A 15,462-nucleotide genomic window follows, 5' to 3' on the forward strand; every position below is an offset into this window, starting at 1 on the left:
TCACATGCAGGCTCATATACCCAGGAGAAGCTGGGACTCTTGGCCCCCGCTGGGCAGGTGCGCCCCAGAGAGTTCAGGTAACTTGCCCAAGGCCTCACAGCTAGAAGCTGGCAAAGCTCAGATTTGGCTCCAAAACCCACGCTGCTACTGGGAGAAGTGAGAACTGAACAGAAGAGACCTCTCATTTTAATAATAATAACAACACTATCTATTAATTGAGTGCCAAGGCCAGCACTGAATGCTTTATGTGCCGTCTCCCCCACTCGGCGTGGGCAGCGCTGGGACTAGCAGCTGGGCGGTCCCTCCAAGTGTCTCCAGCCCTGCCCCCTCTGCCCTCGGGGAGACTCCATCCAGGAGGTGGCACCGCCGGACCCAGATATCCAAGGGTCCGCACAGGCTGAACTGCTGCAGGGCTACCCAGTACCTGCTCGCCCAGGCTACCGCCATATCTGGAGTGCCTCTACAGGATCTAATTTGTATTAGAAAGTTCTGTTTACTGGAGAAGGATCAAGTCCAGGGTTCAGAAGAATGGGGGGGGGGGGGCGGGTGGATCTGGAAGGAAAACGAGCAGAGCTAACATCCAAAACAAAAAAGATAATAACAATCTCATCCTTATTACTATTCCTCCTCCTGACCAAGCCACGCTAAACACTGTAAATTCACTCATTCGTGGTTCCAATGGCCCTAAAGAAGTAGGTACTATTATCAACCCCATTTGACAGATGAAGAAACTGAGGCTGGGGTGGTTAAGCACGGCCATATAGCCAGGAAGCACCATCACCTCATCCTGCCTGGGTCTCCAGAATTCTTCTCCCAAACACTCAGGAAACCCCAGAGCTGCACGTGCAGGGGATGCTCAAGGGATGCTGATGAACAAACATTCCACAGCCAGTAACAATAACACTAATTGTGGTAATGATGAAAACCACCACCACCACCTGGAATTGAACCCTTTCAATGCCAGGCTTATTACATACCCTACCACAAACCTATTATTACCCCATTTCACATAGGGGAAACTGAGGTTCACAAGTATCACTGGCCCATGCCCTCAGCAGGAAAAAAGGCAGTGAGGGAATGGAACCTAAGCTTCCAGCACACTCCTCTGCCGCTGCTGAGCCCCTGAAGGTCCTCAGACGCCAGAAGCTGATACTTTAGTCCAGCCCCTTCCCAGCTGGCTGCCTCTGTGGCCCACGGGGACTCACACAAGTTCTAGGAATGTTCACCCTTTGGCTCGGAAGGATTTTTCCCTCCCAGAGGGGGGTTGTGGGAAAAGGCTCAGAAAACGTGTATTAAAAACCCTTCCAACTTCCCAAAACAGGCCCTGGCCTCTCATCTGCTGACCCCAGCCTGACAAGGCGGCCTCAGCCGGCTCTCCCCACTTTAGAGCTGGGTCTCTGGCCCCCGCAGGCCCCGGAGAGCCTCCAGGGCTGTTTCCGCTCTGGCAGCCAGGTCAGCGATGGGAAACCCAGGTACAACTCGCACCCACAACCCCGGAGATCCATACACCCACAGCCCTGACAGGGGCCTCAGAGTTGGACTGTAAATGGGGATGGGCCGGCTGCCCCAGCTGAGGCTGGCAGTTGGTGGGTGTCAGAGGAGGCTCATCTCCCAGGCCAGGGGGTGCGGGTCAGATCTCTGCCCCTCCTGCCCCCAAAGCTGGACCTTGGCCCTTCAGACTTGGCCTTGCCAGGCCCTCTGTTCCGAAGCCCCCCGCCTGTAGCCCAATTTCACTTCCTCCCACTCAGTCCAGCCTGGCCATTCCCCTCCCTGGAAGCCCCCAGCTGCAGGCAGTGACCTCCTCATCTACATCATTGTGGCCCGGGAATGGGGAAGAGAAACAGGAGAATGAGGAAACTCAGGAAAAAAAGTGGAATGGCAGGCAGCCCCCCCCCCCCCGCCGCAGTTCCTCAAATGCAGTCCCCATTGCCCCAAAAGCCCCCAGGAACAGAATGAGGGAAGGGAGGGGATTTCTGCACCAGGCATTAAGGGCCTCTGAAATACCTTCCCAGCCCTGCTGACCTATTAAGCCAATGACCTGTGTCCCAATTTTTTTGGTGGGAGGATTCCCCTGGAGCCCCAGGTCCAGGGTGGGAGGGTACCAGCCCAAAGAGACCTGAGCTGTGAGAGCCCTAACCCTTTTGAACCCCCAGATTCTATAGCATGGGGGTGCCTGGGCCACCCCACCTCCCTGATGCAGGGAATGGGGAGAGGGGCTTCTGGAATGGGGGGAGGGCTCCCCTCTTAGCCACACGGCCTGGCCTGGGAGAGTGGGGAGGGGCCTGCGCCCCACTCCAAGAGGACTCTTCCATTATCATGGGCTCAGTTTCACTACTTTCACTTTCAAGGTACCAAGCCGGCCGCCCCCCCCCCCGCCCCCCTCCTCACCAGGCGCAAGTTGACTGGCTGGGCTACGTTAAGAGGCGGACTGGGAGTATTAGCCATACCCTCTCTCAGCGCCTCCCCCACTGCCTCAACTGCCCCATTACATCCCCAACACGTGTGTGGCTGGGAGTGTCGGCTGGCAGGGTGTCGCAGGAGCTGGGGAACGGTCACCCCTGAACACCTCCATCTGAGTTAGCTTCAGGACAATATTTTAGGCTGTTGTGGGAGTGAGCAGACACTGGGCAGAACTGGACACGGGGCCTCCTCTTCCCCCATTAAAGCCCTCCCAGCCCCGGAGGAGGGGAGCGCTGGGAAAGGCGGGCTTACCTGAAAGAGAGGGGGTCCGGGCCCGGCCGGCCCATGGCGTCGCGCGCCCCCGGCCCCCCGAAATCCCTAGGGGGCGGGAGGGCCCCCGCCCCGGGCGCGTTCTCTCCCGCGCGCCGGCTCCTGGCTCGCGGCTCGCTCGAGCTGGGCTCAGGCAGGAAACCCGGGCTCGGAAAATGGCCAGCGCCTCATCATTTCCGCCGCCAGCGCTTGACAGTTGCGGGAGGATGCGCCTCCGGGCCGCCACCGGGGAAACTTTGCTGAGGCCGCCGTCTCCACCGCGGGCCGCGACAGTCCGGGCGGGCGGCCGGGCGGAGGCGGTGGCCCGAGCCCATGCCGCCCCGCGCCGTTATGTAAAGAGGAACCGGCTGTGCGAGCGGAGCCCGGCAGGGGGCGGGCCATGGGGTGGGCGGGGCCACACCAGGCCCCGCCCCAGTCCTCCCGTGAACCAGACTTGGCAGGGGGCGGGGAGAAAACAGGACCAGGGGCAGGGCCAGCCATCGCCCCGCCCATCAGCCCGGCTCCTCTGCGACTGACCAGGTCCTGGGGTCTCAAAAGCCAGCCCGGGGAGAGGCGGGGCCTTGTAAAGCCACGCCCACAGATCACCCTCCCGATTTCGTAGCGTTAAACCTAAAGAAGGGAATGAACGGCAGGAGGGGCGGGGCAACCTTGGCCCCACCCACCTAGCGCCAGGGGCCACCGGGTGCCTCCACACTGCGGGGGCGGGGCCAGATGAAGGAAAGGCGGGGTCTGAGGGCGGGGCCGGGCCGAGGCGCCTGGCCTCGAGGGGGCGCGACCCTGCCGACTCCCTCCTGCAGGGCCTTATCTGCGCGCGCCGGGCCGGTCAGTGCAATAGCGACCGCAGCTTTCATCATCACCCGGGGAAAGATCCCAACCCGGCCCGGCCCCGACTATCCGCGACTGTACTGAGCAGACCCCCATAGCGCCACCCTCAGCTCTGCTCTTGTCGCAGCCCATGCCCCTGTAGACTGGCCTCTATGGGCCCATCCGTCCCCCAACTCCAGGAGTGCATCTTTCTCCAGGAAGCCCTCCCAGATCGCTTGCTCCCATAGCCTCTGGGCCTCCCTTTCTGCTCTCCCCGGGGCTACTTTCATTTTATCTATGGGCCTTATGTGGGGTGAGGTTCACAGGGGGGTCCCCACTAGCCTGAGGGGGAGCATACACCCAGCCAGCCCTTCCCCCAACACATGGGAGGGAGGGGAGAGAGGAATGTCTGCTCTTCTCTCCCTCCCACAACAGGAAACAAGTCGCTCACACCCCCAGCTTGCAGGGGCCACATCACCCCTTTCCTCAATTTCCTCATCTATGAAATGGAAATAAGAGTACCCATTTCACAGGGTCATTGTGAGGATTAAGTGAGTTAATGCATTAAAGCACTTAGCAAGGGGCTCTGCCCAAGGGAAAACACTGCTACATGAGTGTTTGTTAAACAATCAGGCCTGAGTCCTGCCGTTGGAGCTACAGGAAGGGGTTCCCCCAGAAGGTGGGGATTTCCAGATTTCACCCAGATGGCGGAAGGGGGCCTGTCGGCTGTAGGATCCTTAGAGTTCAATAACCTTGAAGGAACCGGCCACAAACATGTGCTTTCCACAAATATGTGTGTCAGGCATGGTTCTAGGTGTTGGGGACACAGCACTGAACAAGACAGACAAATATCCCTGCCCTCATGGGCATCCCTTGTCCTCAGCTGACATTCTGTGAGGGGACACAGAGCATAAATAAATAGGTAAATGGGATAATGTACTACGAAGATGACAAAACAGTTACAGGATGGAGAGTGCTTCCCAGGCTATCTTAGACTGGAGGCTTGGAGGACCTCCTGAGGAGCTAATATTTGGGATGAGACCACCTCTCCCCTCCACCCCACGATAAGAAGGATCCAGGAGTGATAAGGAACAGCAAGTGCAAAGATCCTGAGATGGGAATAAGCTTGGTGCATTCAAGGAAAGTCAAGAAAGCAGTGGTGATGCCTAGACTGATAGATGGGAAGAGATGAAGGCGGGCCCATCACATGGAGACTTGAAGGTCCTGGTGGCAAGTTTGGGAATTATTTTGGGAGCAACAGGGAGCCATGGAGGGTTTTGCACAGAAGGACCTGTTGAGCTTTGCATTCGAGCTGCAGTGTCTGAGTTGGCAAGACACTGAGGTGCCCCAGTGATGTTCACACAGCCGCTGAGGATGGGGGGCAAAGGGAGTAATTTATCGGGGAAGCCTAACCTGATCACCCCATATTATTATCTCTTTCTTATACTTGGGGAGACTGAGGCCCAGAGAGAGCAATTACTTGACTGCAGTCACACAGCTGCCAGGTGGCGCCAACAGAGCAGCCAGGTACACAGCAGTTGTCAAATGGTTGCTGAAATCTGCCAGCCACAAGCACTTTCCCTCTCACAGCAGCTCTGCTGACTTAAATGGAGACTTGTGGCTCTTCCCCTTTTTAATCACAGTGCAAGCCTTCTCTCGCGCCAGATTTCTCTGAGGCCCAAAGTGGTTTCCTTTCTCGTTTAATTTCTTCTCACCACGCGTCCCCTCCAGAGTCCACTTTCTTGTTTCAATGCTCACCGCGATCGAGACTTCTCACTCTGTTTTTGTTTCTCCTTAGAAAGGCAAAGGGTTTGCAGCGAATACCCCTCCACCACCTTGCCCTAGATTTAAGAGCATCACGGCTCTGAGCAGCGATTTCATCTTCTCTGCGGGTAGGCTGCCCGACCTTGGCTCCTCCCACTTCACAGGTCATTGGGACCCAAAGGGAGAAAGAGGTTTATTCGAATTCCCCGGAAACAAGCAAAGCGGTCCTGGGGGAGCAGACCGCCCTTCCTTCCGACCGTGAAAAACGCTGAGTTGGAGCGCACCTACTGCCTGCCAAGTTCCAGGGGTCAGAGACTCTCAGGACTAATAACAGTAACAAAACAGTAGTCAACAACTATTAGTAAATGCTTATTCGGACTATTAGTAGTGATAGTAACAGCTGATATCAATAACAAAACAAAGTTAGCCAGTACAGGGTTAATAATAAAAGGATCAATAGGGACATCCCTGATGGCGCAGTGGTTAAGAATCCGCCTGCCAATGCAGGGGACACCAGTTTGATTTCTGGTCTGGGAAGATCCCAAATGCTGTGGAGCAACTAAGCCCGTGCGCCACAACTACTGAGCCTGTGCTCTAGAGACTGTGAGCCACAACTAGTGAGCTTGTGAGCCACAACTACTGAGCCTGTGTGCCACAACTACTGAAGCCTGAATGCTCTAGGCCCCGTGTGCCACAATTACTGAAGCCCACGCGCCTACAGCCTGTGCTCTGCAGCAAGAGAAGCCACCGCAATGAGAAGCCCACGTACCGCAACGAAGAGTAGCGCCCGCTGGCCACAACTAGAGAAAGCCTGCTCCCAGCAACGAAGACCCAAAGCAGCCAAAAAAATGAAATTAAAATTTAAAAATAAATAAATAAATAAAAGGATCGATAACAATAAATATAATAATGTAACAATAGTTATTAGGTCTAATTAACAATAACACTGTTAACTATTACAGGATTAATAGCAAATACAAAATAACAATAGGATATTAGTAGTAATAATAAATATAATAATAACAGTTAGGTCTAAGGTTAATAGTATTAATAGTAGCTTATAATAATAATGGTGATAGGATTAATAATAATAAATATGAAATAACAATAGAATAGTAATAAGATTAATAATCAATGTAATATTATCATATTAACAGTTCTAGGACTAACAATAATAGCACTTAATAGTATATTACATATTAATAATAAATATAAAAATAACAGGGACTTCCCAGGTGGCGCAGTGGTTAAGAATCCCCCTGCCAATGCAGGGAACATGGGTTCAAGCCCTGGCCCAGGAAGATCCCGCATGCCGCGGAACAACTAAGCCCGTGCGCCACAACAACTGAGCTTGCGCTCCAGAGCCCGCAAGTCACAACCACTGAGCCCAAGTGCCACAACTACTGAAGCCCATGCGCCTAGAGCCCGTGCTCCACAACAAGAGAAGCCATCGCAATGAGAAGCCTGCGCGCCACAATGAAGAGTAGACCCCGCTCACCGCAGCTAGAGAAAGCCTGCGCACAGCAACAAAGACCCAACACAGCCAAAAACGAAAACACAAACAAAAAACCCAATAGGCTAGAATAGGATTAATGGATACTAATAGGGCTTCCCTCGTGGTGCAGTGGTTGAGAGTCCGCCTGCCGATGCGGGGGACACGGGTTCGTGCCCCGGTCCGGGAAGATCCCACATGCCGCAGAGCGGCTGGGCCCGTGAGCCATGGCCGCTGAGCCTGCGCGTCCGGAGCCTGTGCTCCGCAACGGGAGAGGGCACAACAGTGAGAGGCCCGCGTGCCGCAAAAAAACAAAACAAAACAAAAAAAACTAATATAATTACAATAGCTAATGATCTAGGATTAATTATATTGTGATTAAGTTTTTGAGGCTTGCTTCATGCCATATATTGCTCTCTACCAGTGCTGACAGATGGAGCTTTCTGTGATGATGGAAATATTCTATCTGTGCTGTGCAATATGGTCACCACATGAGGCTACCGAGCACCTGAAATGTGGCTAGTGTCACCGAGGAACTGAATTCATAACTTTATTTAATGTTAATGAATTAAAATTTAAATAGCCACACGTAGTTAGTGGCTACTGTACTAGCTCTGAATGTTTTAAGTATGTTAACTCATTTAAATCTCACATCAGCCCTGGGATAGGTACTATTATTATTATTATCCCTATTTTATGATGAAGAGACTGAGGCACTGAAATATTAAATCATTAGCCTGATAAGAGTCTCTCCCCACTTCAAGGGCAGGAAGCCATCGTCTGAGGGGGCCCATAATTGAGAATGAAGGCTCTAGGGGTCACTCAGACAGGTTTAGAATTGAGTGTTCAGCATCTTCTTAGCTGTGTGATCACTTAGACTCTCTAAGCCTCAGTTTCCTCATCTGTAAAATGGGAACAATTACAATTACCTCATTGGGTTGTGGGGGAGAATTTGATGCATTAAGAGCTTGGGAGTTTGGGTGGCACTTCCACAGAGCATGTGCTCAATAAAGAGTGTTGATTATAATCTATAATTGGATGTGAGTCATACATCCCTCAAGGGTTGTGAAGAGTGGTGGCCACAAATGAGGACACTGAAGCTTGAGAGTCAAGGCTGTTGCCCAGCCAGTGAGTGGAGGCCTTGGTGTCTGCATCTGTAAAATGTGCTTCTGCAGACTGTTCCCTCCCTACTGAGAACAAGGTCTGGGCTGCAGGTGGGGAGGAGGCCTGAGTGGCTGGTCTGCTCCCTAGCTGTGTAATGGCTGGTATAATTGCCTGAAGGTTTATGTCCCCCCAAATTCATGTTGAAATCCTAACCGCCAAGGTGATAGTATTAGGAGGTGGAGACTTTAGAGGTGGTTTGATCATGACAGCAGAGATGTCAGGAATGGGATCAGTGCCCTTGTAAAGAGACCCTCTAGAGAACCCTCTCTGCTTCTGCCACATGAGGTTACAGCTAGAGGACACCACTTTTGAATCAGAAACCTGGCCCTCACCAGTCACTGAATCTGTCAAAACCTTGATCTTGGGCTTCCCAGACTCCAGAACTGTGAGAAATAAATGTCTGTAGTTTATAAGCCACCCAATTTATGGTATTTTGTTACAGCAGCCCAAACAGACCAGGACAGAACATCGGTACCAAGAAGCGGGGGTTCTGCTGTAAGAAATACCTAAAAACGTGCCAGCAGCTTTGGGACAGGGTGATCGGCAGACACTGAAAGAGTTTGGAGGTGCGTGCTAGAAAAAGCCTACACTGCCATGAACCCATCATTAAGGGTGATTCTGGTGAGGGCCCAGAAAGAAAAGAGGGATGCTGCAGAGGCCTGTCCAAGACAATGGAAGAACGACCCCACAGGCATTTCGGAGCTCATCAGGGCTGCCCTCTGCTGCGCAAGGGCCTGGGTGGGAGGAGGATTTCGGAGGAGGGGCCTTCGCTGCAGGGCTCCGCTCTCCGCACAAGGTCGGGGGACTGGGCACCACTCCCGCAGGCCCCGAGCAATGCAGCACACGCTGCAACAAGCCAAGCTGCGGCGGGCGTGGCTGCCTCCACCCAGACGTCGGAGGGGCTGTGGAGGCACCAGCCAGCCAGAGGGCCGCCAGCTGGGTGGAGCTACCTGTGCGAGGTTCCAGCCCAGGAGAGCCCGGCAAAGCCATGGGAGCATAGAATCTTGGGGCCCAACTCCTGTCCAGCAAAGTTCCGGGGGCAAGAACACCAGCCCGTGTGTCCAGGAGGCAGGCCAAAGAGGATTATTCTGGAGCCTTAAGGTTTTGGACTTGCTGAGGCCCTTTCTTCTTTCCTATTTCTCCCTTTTGGAATGCGAGTGCCTGTCCTATGCCTGTCCCACCACTGTCTTTCGAAAACACATAACATGTTTGACTTCACAACTGGGAAGGAATTTGCCTCAGAATGAATCATACCTTAAGTCTCACTTATAACTGATTTCGGTGAGACTTTGGGCTATAGACTTTTGGGTTGATGTTAGAAGGAGTTAAGCCTTTGGGAGCTCTTGGGATGGAATGAATGCATTTTGCATGTGGGAAGGACGTGCATTTGGGGAAACCGGGGGCAGAATGCAACGGACTGAATGTTTATGTCCCTCCCAAATGGACTAAGACAGCTGGTGCTGGAGCTTTCCAGGCCCGGGTTTTTATCCCAGCACTACTGTGTTACTTCTAGCAAGAGACTTCTATTTTCTGAGCCTCAGTGTCCCCAGTCTGTAAAATGGGCATCATAGTAGTGGGTAAAGGAAAGTGAAATTGTGTAGGACATTTAGTCCTTAGTGGGCACTCAGTGAATGCTCTGTATCTGATTGTTATCGAGGGATAACTGGATCTCACTGGGCTCCTCACCGTTCCTCAAATATACCTTCATGTTCCCACTTCAGAGCCTTTGCACTGGCTATTTCCTCTGCCCAGAATGTCCTTCCACCAGATGTTTCCATCCCTCACTTCATTCACTCCCTGGAGGTCCCTGACCACCAAACCTAGAACAGACTCCTCCCCACTGCTGTCACACTCTATCTCTGGCTCTGCTTCTTTTTCTTCCAGCACCTCATGAGGACACTCAAATGTGCGGCCCATGTGGTGAGGAACTGAGGCCTCCTGCCAACAGCCAGGAAAAAACAGAGACCCCCTGGCAACAGCCATCTGAGTGCACCATCTTGGAAGTGGATCCTCCAGCCCCAGTCAAGCCTTCACATGAAGGGAGCTCAAGCCCATGTTTTGACTACAACCTCATGAAAGATCCTGAGTCAGAAACACCCAGCTAAACTGCTCCTAAATTCCTGAAATCATATGAAATAATAAATGTTTACCATCTCAAGCCACTAAGTTGGGGAGTAATTTGTTACATAGCAATAGTAAACTAATACAGAGCTCAAGACAGCTCTAGGGGTGTCCAACCACCATATTCCCCACCCATCAAGGTCCAGCTGAGGCTGGAAGGTTCAGGAAAGGGCATCCTTGGTCAGAAAAGAATTATGTAACTGGGCCCTTCCTCTTTCCTCCTCGGCTGTCAGAACTCTCAGGGCTAGATTCCTGGGCTGGGGTCTAATCTGCTGAGCCCAGGTGCCTGATGCCATCTACACCCCCTGCTTCCTTGCCAAAGATTTAGTTCCCTTTTCTGTCCTCCCAGTGCTTTCTAGTCTAAAATTGCCCAAAGGGACTTCCCTGGTGGCGCAGTGGTTAAGAATCCGCCTGCCAATGCAGGGGACACAGGTTCGAGCCCTGGTCCAGGAAGATCCCACATGCTGCGGAGCAACTTAGCCCGTGGGCCACAACTACTGAGCCTGCGCTCTAGAGCCTGCTGGCCGCAACTACTGAAGCCCGTGCGCCTAACAGCCTGTGCTCCGCAACAAGAGAAGCCACCACAATGAGAAGCCCGTGCAGCACCCGCCCCCCACGACTGCTCGCCACAACTAGAGAAAGCCCACGCACAGCAACGAAGACCCAACACAGCCAAAAATAAATTAAATAAATAAATTTATAAAAAAATAAAATAAAATAAAATAGCCCAAAGTCCTTGCCTAAAAAAGAAGTCCAATTTTTATAATCTGGACTCCTCCAAAAGTGTGTGTCCAGCTGAGACCATCACCGGCAATATTATATCCCTCCACCCCCTCCCCACTGTGAATGGTTTGCTATGAATTTCCCTACTTTTCAGATGATGAATCTGAGACACAGGACAGTGAAAAAAGCCACACAACTGGCAAGTGATTGAAGCAGCTGGTCTAGACGCAGGTCTAGCTGATTGCAGAACCGCAGCTCTTAACTACCTACTATACCCAAGTAATAATAACGGTGATAGTAAAAACAGAATTAACTATTATGAGAGCAGTATGTGCCAGGCATCATTTTGAGGGCTTTCTATGGGTTTAACGATCCCAGCAAACTGTATGGAGAGAATGTTGTTTCCCTCCATCTGACAGAGGAGGAAACTGAGGACGATAGAGGCGAAGTATCCTAGCCGGTAAGTGTCCCAGCACTGATTTACACTCAGGCTCCAGAATTCAGACCTTGACCAAAATCGTCAGCGCCGGCCCCACACCCCACGCCCACCCCAAGGATCCCCCAGCCCAGGGAGCCATGAGCCACCCCCTCTTCCGCCCAGGGAATCTGGTTTCTGAGGGGAAGTGATTCAGTGGCCTGGGGCACCGCAGATAATTATTCACTTCCAATCCCGGTAATTAAAGGTCCTAATGGCTCTGCAGAGAACGTACAACCTAGTTACTCCAGCGATCCCCACCCCGGCCCGGGGATCAGCGTGGGGCGCACGAACTTCCCCCGGCAAGAGTTTGGCCGGAATCCCAGGCGGCGGCCTCACGGGCTGCAGCGAGTTTGCTCGATGCTCTGGCGCCCCCTGGTGGCCCTAGGTGGTGGAGGGCTGGGGAGCTGCTTCCTGGGCAGCCTTAGGCCCCCCAGTCGAGCTGGTTGTCCACCTACTGGACCCCCTACGAAGAGTAGCCCCCGCTCGCCGCAACTAGAGAAAGCCCACGCAGCAACGAAGACCCAACGCAGCAAAATAAATAAATAAATTTATAAAAGTAGCATCAAAATGTTAACTAAAGTTATAGACCTCAAAGAATTGAAAACAGGTACTCAAACAGATACTCATACATGAACGTTCATAGCAGCACTGTTCACAATAGGCAAAAGGTGGAAACAACCCACATGTCCATCAATAGATGAAGGGACAAACAAAATGTGATCTACCCTCAGCCATAAAAAGGAGTGAAGTACTGACACATGCTACAGTGTGGATGACCCTTGAAACATTATGCTGAGTGAAAGAAGCCAGACACAAAAGATCATGTTGTGATTCCATTTGGATATGATTCCATTTACGTGAAATACTCAGAATAGGTAAATCCATAGAGACAGAAAGCAGATTGGTGGTTGCCAGGGCCTGGGAGAGGGGGAGACATGGAGAGTGACTGCTCATGGGCACTAATGGGTATGGGGTTTCCTTTTCGGGTGATGAGAAGGTTTTGGAACTAGACAGAGGTGGTGGTTACACAACACTGTGAATGGACTAAGTGCCACTGAGTTGTACTTTAAGGTGGTTAATTTTATGCTATGTGAATTTCATCTCAATTTTTAAAAAAGTAAAGAAAAAGTGTTAGCTAAAGGAGCGAGGATTTGGAGGGAGTTTGGAGATGTGCCCCTCCTATTTCTCCTGCTACCCATCCCCCCCATCCCCCCAGGCTGGTTTTGACTCCAAAATGGGCTGCTGGAGGCTGGGAAGTTGCTCTCTTACCCCTGTCCTGGCAGAAGCTGGGGATAGTCCCACTCCCACAGAGGATGTACGGGAGTGTGGGCCTGCAGATCACTGCTCACCTGCAGATCAGCCAGGCTGGCTCCCTGATCCCCGTCAACGTGCTGTGGCCACGTGACCACTCGCCAGCATCCAGTAATTGAGCCTGGCCTCAGGGTGAGCCAAAGGAGCCACAGGAAGCTTGTCCAGCAGGGGCGCTAGAATCAGAAGGGGCCGCAAGGCAAGCAGGTCCTCTCTGGAGAGTAAGACCTTGAGATACATAGAGAGGAGCAGAAAATGGCTAGAGGGTAGGAAGAAAATGGAGCCACAGGGTAGGAGGAACCTTGAGGGCAGAGGCTGCTGGCTAAGGAGGCTGCCCTGTCCTCTGCTATGAGGGCTATCAGGACCATTAACTACCCAGACTGCAGGGGATTATCTTCAGAGCCTCAGGCTGCCTGTCACTTCCCTTCAGCCACTGGGGAATCAGATCACCTCAGGCTATTCCCAGGCCAAGAGCTGGACTCTGGGGCCAGCTGCCTGGGTGCACCTCTGGGCTCTGCCATGTATGCTGGCTGTGTGACCTCGGGCAAGTTACTTCACCTCTCTGAGGCAGTGGGAGCCACAGGGCCAAGGACAGGAGGAGAGGAGAGGAGAAGAGGAGGGAGGGAAGTGTTTGGCAATACTTTTTAGAAGCAGAAGCAGGGAACTGAGGGCAGAGGGGTGTGCAGAGAGCAGCTGAGCCACACACTTCCATTGTCCCCAAGCTGGGCTCCCTTCATTGCTGTGATTGGTAGCCATCAGGGTGGCTGCCTGACTTACCCTTGTCATGGTGATATCAGGTAGCACCTGATTTTCCATGCAATCTCGGTTCAAGCTGTTCCCTGGGGCTGATCTTCCTCTCTCACCCCCAATGATTGGTTCAAGGATGGCCAGGTCAACCCAAAGACCCAGTGAGAATCAGTTTCAGGCTTGGGCAGAATAGTCTGATAAGAAAATGACTCATTCCATTCCCTTGTAGCTGGGAGGACATGAGCTCAGAGCTTCCAGGGGCCATGTTGCCCGAGAATGACTCCTCTCAGAGCAAAGCAAAACCCAGAGACTGGGAGAAACTGAGTCCTGACGATAATGGCTTTGCACCTAGATCCAGCCATACTGGAAAGCAATTACTCTTAGACTTCTCAGCCATGTGTCAGTTAATTCTCTCTTTGGCTGAAACCTGTTTGTGTGCAGCTTTTAGCCACTTGGCAACTAAGAGAGTCCTTCCAAGCACCTACGGGTCCTTCTAGTAACCATATCACCCACAGGTCCCTCATGGGCCACTCATGCCTGAAATAGGAGACTAGGATATGGTCCTGGGGTTGACTGGAGCACCAGAACATTTCCCATATGCCCTATTACCCACAATGCCCTATATTCTGATTCCCTTACCCCAAATGACACATTTCCCAGGTAAGGACCTAGTTGTTTTAAAATTTTCTATTACTCAAAGATGTTTGAAGTGCCAACCAAAACTTGTGAGCAGGAGAAGGGGATAACACCTAACAATTATTGAGCACTTACTACATGGTGGTGCTGTTCTGCGAGCTTTATATTATTACTCAGAGGGGCAACAAGGAGTAGACTCAAATTCCGGACTGCCTGGATTCAAGTCCACTTGCTCATTGTGTGAGTTCAGGCAAGCTATTTCAACTTGCTTTTAAAATTTGTAAAATGGGGATGGTAAAATTACTTCTAAGCATTTTCATGAGAAGCAAAACACACAGCAAGTGCTTAGTAAACATTAGCTATTATTCTTGAAATCCCTCATAACACCTTATGAGATGGGGCACTGTTACTTCTTGTGATTTACAGATGAGGAAACCAAAGCACAGAGAGGTGAAGTGACTTGCCGAAGATCACACAGCTTGAAAATGGCAGAGTGGGGACTGGAAGCCACTTAAAACATTAAATCCATTAATTTCCAGCTCAAAGCATGGTCACAGGTTGCTTTATGAGTCTGGGGCTTCACAGGACAATGCAAGATCTCCCCCTGCTCTTCTGTAGTCCCGGATGTGGCTCAGGGACCATACCCGTCAGCCTCCCCTCCCTTCAGCCCCACCTGACCAGAAAACATATATAAATATACACACTTAATATACATACCAAAGGCAGCCATTCTGGCCTTCTGGGAAGGGGTGTGATTTATGTCTTGGAAGGGGCTATTAGTCCTGTGAGTTTTGCTAGGGCAGTACTGGGATAGGTTTCTTTGGACTTGAACAGGAGGTGGCTAGGTGGTTAGGAATAGGGGCTTTAGAATCCAATAGGCTTGGGTTGTAGTCCTAGCTCTGCCCCTTCCTGTGTGACCATAAGCATGTCACTCCACTCTCTGAGCCTTGGTTTGAGGATTCAATATGAGGGTCTGTGTAAAAGGAACTTGGCCCTGGGCCAGTATGCAATACATCTTGGTTATTAATAAGGAACAGGTGAAACTCAGAGGAGGTTTAAATTGCTCCTTTGGGAGAAAGCATTCAGGAACCACTGGGGGATCTGTGGACCTGTGGCAGACAGGAGGGTTTGGGGAGGGGGGATGAGAGGCCCCATAAATAATAGAGGGGAAGAGGAGTCTGCAGTGCCACCTTTTTTTTTTTGGCTGCACAGCATTCGGTATCTTAGTTCCCTGACCAGGGATTGAACCTGTGCCCCCTAAATTGCAAGTGCAGAGTCTTAACCACTGGACCACCAGGGAAGTCCACAATGCCACCTTTTAAGGCAGGGCTCTCAGATCCTCCCTTTGATGCTAGGGAATGAGATAGCAAGAAATCCCAGGTCTCCACGCCTTTAGCAAAATTCGTCCATACTCTGGACCCCGGCTCTGGGCTGGTGGTGCACAGGTTTTGTCCCAACAGAGGAGGGGGGTCCTTGAAGTCAGGGGACTCTGGCC

At 51.9% G+C, this 15,462-nt stretch overlaps 1 protein-coding gene across 3 annotated transcripts in view; it reads right to left on the minus strand.

Annotated features, from left to right (window-relative positions):
• Positions 1-3,044, minus strand: part of SH2B3 (SH2B adaptor protein 3) — a 39,007-nt gene extending 35,963 nt beyond the window's left edge. For all 3 annotated transcript variants that reach the window (XM_029222767.1, XM_029222757.1, XM_029222746.1), the window contains exon 1: positions 2,713-3,044. The gene's annotated coding sequence lies outside the window, so the exon portion shown is untranslated. The remainder of the gene's footprint in view (positions 1-2,712) is intronic.
• Positions 3,045-15,462: the final 12,418 nt, after the last annotated feature.

This window comes from Monodon monoceros, unplaced genomic scaffold (genome assembly GCF_005190385.1).
Source record: "Monodon monoceros isolate NGI ecotype Baffin Bay Population unplaced genomic scaffold, NGI_Narwhal_1 Super_Scaffold_1, whole genome shotgun sequence".
Taxonomy (NCBI): Eukaryota; Metazoa; Chordata; class Mammalia; order Artiodactyla; family Monodontidae; genus Monodon; species Monodon monoceros.